General features: G+C 41.0%; 1 protein-coding gene across 16 annotated transcripts in view; it reads right to left on the reverse strand.

Annotated features, from left to right (window-relative positions):
* DCAF8 (DDB1 and CUL4 associated factor 8) overlaps window positions 1–6000 on the reverse strand; it is a 70912-nt gene extending 64912 nt beyond the window's left edge. For 4 of the 16 annotated variants that reach the window (XM_072647393.1, XM_072647397.1, XM_072647395.1 and 1 more), the window contains exons 1-2: window positions 5754–5885; window positions 4826–4897 (exon numbers count right to left, since the gene is read on the reverse strand). The gene's annotated coding sequence lies outside the window, so the exon portion shown is untranslated. Of the gene's footprint in view, window positions 1–4825 lie in introns of all 16 variants that reach the window. The other 12 variants (XM_072647401.1, XM_072647402.1, XM_072647403.1 and 9 more) reach the window with 9 other exon arrangements.

The following is a 6000-nucleotide window of genomic DNA, read 5'->3' on the forward strand; positions in this document are numbered from 1 at the left end:
CTCCTAAAAAGTCTGGTAAGTGTTTGCTTACCCCCACTTAAGAGAAAACCTGAATCAGTTACCAGGAGAGGGCTTTTCAGTGTGACTATAATAGGAAAGCAAAGTATCCTAAGCCAGATCAATACTAAGGTAAATCAACTAAATAACCATGTTTGTGAAGGACAGATTTAAAATAACACTAAAGGGTCTCTCTAAAAAAACCTATTGATCTATGAGGTCTATATAAAAAAGCCCACTGAAATGTGATTGTATATAGACACAAAACCATTCCTCTCCATGGCTGGGGCTGAGTATCTTTGTTGCCTAGGTCCTACCTGGCTGAAGTTTGAGTAGGGATGAGGCCCCAGCTTAACAAGGATAATCTGTAAAATTGCTGCAAATAAATGAGAGTGGACTCTACCACCACAGTCAATACGTCAAGGACCTAAGGACCTAAACTGTATAACATTAATATTATACCAAATAGCTTTGGAAGTAAAGTCAAACTTCTCTGTTCCTTTCCAGTAACAAAGGTTTTAATTCCATGACACTTTACAGACATAACATATTCCTATTTGATATTCTTACAACCCAGTAGGCCTTATTATTCACATAGAAAGCAGATTCAAAGAAGTCAAAGGGTTTTGACCAAGGTCACACAATTAAGTGACAGACGTGGGAACTAGGTCTTCTGAATCCAAGTCTAGGGCTCCTTCTACTACACCCAGGGTGGGAAAGCTCTTAAGATATTTTCTGAAGAATTGTCAGCATAGTGGGAAGAAAGATGTACTTGGAATCTTAAGAAATGGGTTTGAATCCTGGCTATGACCACTTCTGTGGACCTCAGTTTCTTCATCTGAAAAATAAGGGGATTTCATTAGGTCATTTCTAAGGTTCCTTCCAGCTCTAACATCTGTGATGCTGATTGAATCTACATATGAATTTTTTAAACTGTCATCACTGTGACTTTACACCAATATGATCTATACTGGTATACACATTCTTATTTTTTTAAAATATTACATTAGTTAATCCTCCATTAAGCCTGATGCTTTCTCATGAAATAAAGGTGACCATGGATTCTGAAAGGCTATGCTGCAACGGTGTTTCACTCTGGCAGGTCCTACCAAGCTGGAAAGATTTGAATAATAAACTGCAGATCTAATCCTATCATTTATAGGAAGCCTTTCCCAACCCTACTTAATTCTAGTGCCTTCCTTCTTTTAATTACTTCATTTTTGTTCTGTATAAAGCTTGTTTGTGCATATTTGTTTGCTTGTGGTCTCCCCAGTTAGATTGTGAGCTCCTTGAGGGCAAGGATTGTCTTTCGGCTCTTTTTGTGTACTTAGGGTTTAGCACAGTGCGTGGCATGATAACTGTTTTTTGTTTAATTGATTGTTACAAGGATCAATGCAGTTAAAGTCAGAGAGATTCATCACTAGGTTGGCCACAGTGTGATAAATTTTTTTGGCTGTGGTAATCTTAAAGACTATCTACTAAATTTATAGAAGAATTACAGTGAAGAGTACATCCACACTGACAAAATAATAAATTAACAGAAATATCTAATTGTCTTCAAAAAGCCCTTATAGAAAATGTGTCCTAAGCCCTGAGAGATTTCTATATCCTTTTCTCATTAGCACACTATTCCAGGTACAAAGTTTTAACATATCTTGAAAATCAGAGACAACCTGAACAAGAGAAGATAAGGTGTAGGACAAAAGGACTGAAGTGTATTTGCCACCAAGAGGGTGGAAATGGAGATGGGTTCAATAATATTTGTAAGCTAATGACACGAGTCAACACAAACACAAAGTACAAACTTATTCAAAGAGAAGTACGGAGCAGCTTTAAGAGTCACATAAGAGCCAATGTACTACACCACAGTTCTTCAATAGTAGGACTGAATCAATCCTTCTGGGTGATAGTTATCAGGGCATTTCTCATACACCCTAATTAGAATCATTAATTTGGACAGAAGAAACAATCTAGTGATAATATATTCACATGTCCCAAGAAACAGAGTTAATAAGGTACTTCAGGAGTATGAAACAGCAAATCTTGGGTTTGTGCAAGTCAAACCATGAAAAATAGGCTACTTCTACAAGTTGGATTTTTAGAGCATGTTTCAAAAAGTGTTTTTGATGTCCCAACATCCAAAGCAGCATCCAGGAGTGCTTTCCTGTTTTCATGAGAGGCAGAAGAAATGCTTTCTTTTAGGTCTCAATGTATCCAAGTATCTATCAAGGAAAAAAACTGTCATTTTTGTCTGGTATGGGTGTCTTCACCTTTTAGTACAGAAATTAAACCCAGGCTATTGAAAGCTATTATCCTGCACTGTGGCTTGAGTGAAACAAACAGCTTTCATCCCAGATCCTATCAATTTCCCCAGTTTTCTCCAATACCATTGTCTACTCTCCTGAGCTATGGTCAGGCAAGAAAAGGGACAGGAAAACCTGCTTTTCCTTGTGCTGTCCTCCTACTTGATAGCCCAGTCTAGTTCTCTGAAGATGAAGCCGTAAACTCAGAACTCCTGGCCTCCTGTCCCCTGTTTACTTCTAAAAGAAATGAGATCATTTCGTGACCTAGTTCTGGAAGACGTAACCTGTTATCAGGATTGTATTTTTTTTTAAAAAAAGCTTTCTCCATTACGGAAGAGAAGAAAGTACTATTTAGGAGCATTAGGAGAAAAGGAGAGAGGAAACTACAATATAGTAAACTTTTGATCATATGTATGAATACAGGGGAGAAGACCAAAACAATTAACAATTCAAATATCACTTATATTTAGCTCTGATATGCAGTCAGACAGAAGTACTCACATATTCACTATTTAATGTCAGCCTGACCCTTAGAGTTTAATAGTTAAATTACAGACTTAGGATCTTACTTTTTAAGAGAAGGAAGTACCCTTACAAGCCAACTAGTCAATACTATCATTTTGCAGATGAGAAAACTGAGGCTCCAAGGGGTTAAGTGATTTGCCCAAGGCCACAAAGGACCCCTATTGAATCACATAAGTTAGAGGTCCTGGGTGATCATGCATAACTCACAAAACAGATTGGTGAGAACTAACTACAGAAAAAACACAACACTACTTCAGAAGAAAACTTCTACCTTTGATGGAAAGCAAAAGTATTATCTGATGAATAATTTACTTAGATCTACTGGAATGACACATAAAGGGGGCAGATTAAAGGGCTCACTGGCTATCACTGTCATGCTCAGAGAGGAACAACCCTAGGTATTTCCCAATCTGACACTCTGGGACAAGGGTTTTTAACTCAAGGTCCATGAACTTGCTTTTTCAGAATTTTGATAACTTTATTTCAGTATAATTGGTTTCTTTTGTAATCTTGAGTTTTATTTTATGCATTCAAAAACATCATTATGATAAAAGGTAAATAGGCTTCACCAGTTTGCCAAAGGGATCCATAACACAAAAATGGTTTAAGAAACCCCTGCTCTAGGAGATACAAAACTCACAAACCACTCCTTCCCCTACTACAAATACAAATACACTTTTGAGATCTACCAGTTTTGCTGTCCAAATTCACTACCATAAAGCTCACAAAGTCTGGATAGGTCACACATCACCCTCTATTTCCAGGAAAGTTAAAAGGTACATATAGAAACCTCACTGACATCATTTAACATTTAAATGCAAAGTACCATGAAAAGCACCAAAGAAAATGAAAGATTTTAATTTTTCTACCTCTCCTTTCACCTACCACACTCACCAATATGGACTGTTCTGATGGATACATAGCATGATCCCTATAGTCATCAAAAAATTCCCCAGACTAACCATGAAGATCTTTTTGTTTTTAATCTATTATCTATATTATCTACATCTATATGTATCTATATCTATATATCTACATCTATATATCTACATATCTATATATAAAATCTACTTAAACTATTACCCAGAAATACTTTGGTTCCCCCAAAATGCTAGCGCTCTAAGTAATAATCCTCCAAGATCTGCGGTTTTATCAGGTTTTATCATCACTGATGCAGGAAGCAGATGGCTTCATGAGTTATTATGATGAAAAAACTCAGGAAGTCAAACTTTTGGTAATAAGCTTCTCAAAACTTTTGATTAGCCTAGTTCTCAGACAATAGGTCATCATCAGGCTTTTAGTCAATGGTTTTCTTGCTTGATAGGATCTGTCAGAGTTTGAGCTCTAAAGTCCTATAACTTTCAGAACCCAGTCACCTCCATGCCAGGATTAAGAAATGGAAGAGGCCTTTAATGAAAGAATAATAATCATAATGACTCAAAGTAAGATAACACTTTATCTATATTTACAAAGAACTTAGGCATCAGACAGACATTCGCTTATTTCTCCCTAGCTTTGAGAGGGGCAGGCTGCTGTGTTCTTCCCTTCTGGTTTTAGAGGGAGGTAAATTCAAGACCACAAAAAGGGAAGAGATTTAACTTGACTCAGTGGCAGAACCAGTTCAAAGGCAAACTGAATCCCAATGTATTAACAATGTAAAATGCAGGGCAGACACCAAACAAATGAAGGAAGTCATGCATCAACACAAGAAAGGTATATTCACTTTTGGCACAAAAGCTGTTCAAAAGCAATATAGCACAGTTTAGGACAGAAAATAAAGACTCCCACAGCCAATTACATCTGTAGAAGGAATTCTGGTTAATTAAATATAATGACTAGAGTTGGATCAAAAAACAGGAACACCACCCTATGTTTTAGGGAAGGTCTGATAGGATGTTTATGAGCACGGTGGTCAGCAACTGAACATAAAGTCAGAGCCTGATAGAATCATTTACATCCTGAGCCCAGAAATTTAAAAATGGATTACAACTCCTACTCACCTTCCCACTTTATGGCTGAAGTAAGGCCTGGCTGGACTCCTGAGAAAATAGCTCTGTAGATTCACTGAAGGACTGAGAAAAGTTACAATTTAAATGGCAAAAATGTCATTCCTAAGGAACATTGGAACATACAAATACCCCTTTTTGTAGCATATTGTTCTGGCTCATTCTGAACTATTTAAAGCCAGAAGTGAAATATTTATCTTATGTGACTACTGAACATCTAAAAAGTACACAGGGGTGCAGAAAAAAAAACGGAACCAGGCCAGCCACAGGTCTGAAACCAGTTCCATAATGGAACATGAAATTCATTTTTTTAAAAAAAGGAAAATTAGAATCCTTTCAACAATAAGCACGGAACCCAAAGAAAGCCGCAAATAACAAGAAGCCTCAGCGCAGGGAGGAAGTCACCTAGAGAATGCTGATAAACGCCAGAGCCAGTTTGTTTACGCGAAGACTCCAGCAACACAGCATAGGAGTCAGAAATTCAGGCCACCAGATGCTTTCCGCCTAACGGGGTCCAAACAGGACCGTTCTGGGGGTGAGGTGACAGGGGGCCCTGAGATACGAGAAGCAGGGAAGAAATGACGCCCAGAACCCCGGGGCTGCCCTGACCCCTGCCCTGCTGCGAGAGGCAGCATCGGGGCCTGGACGTTTCAGGGCTGCGCGGAAGCACCCAGGCACCGGCGAGGGTCGAACCAAGTTCCCAGGGAGAGGGAATTAAGGTCACCCAAATGAAGGTGTCGACCAGGGAGAGAAGGCAGCTGGCCGGGGAGGACTGAAGCGGGGGCAGGCCGAGGAAGGGGGGGGAACTGGGTCCCACAGGGGGTACTGGTTCAGTCTTGGGACAAGGAGGACCGGCCGCAGGGGAAAATGGGGGACAGGCCCGGGGAGAGGGGGGCAGGCTGGGCCGCAGCGGGACACGGACCGAGCAGGTCAGAGGGTGTCCGGCTGGGGCGGTTATAAGCCCGGGAGCCGGCGAGGCTCGGCGCCCTGCTCCCCGCTTCGGGGGATCCTCCTGCCAGCGGCTGCTCTGGCTGCTCCGGGCCGGGCCGCCTGGTCCGCTGCCACCGCTGCCGCCGCCATCTTACACTGGCCAGCCGCCGCCACCGACGCCACCGACGCCGCTGCCGCCGCCGCCGCCGCCGCCGCCGCCACTCTCTGCGCTTGCGCCT

This window comes from Notamacropus eugenii, chromosome 2 (assembly GCF_028372415.1).
Source record: "Notamacropus eugenii isolate mMacEug1 chromosome 2, mMacEug1.pri_v2, whole genome shotgun sequence".
NCBI lineage: Eukaryota > Metazoa > Chordata > Mammalia > Diprotodontia > Macropodidae > Notamacropus > Notamacropus eugenii.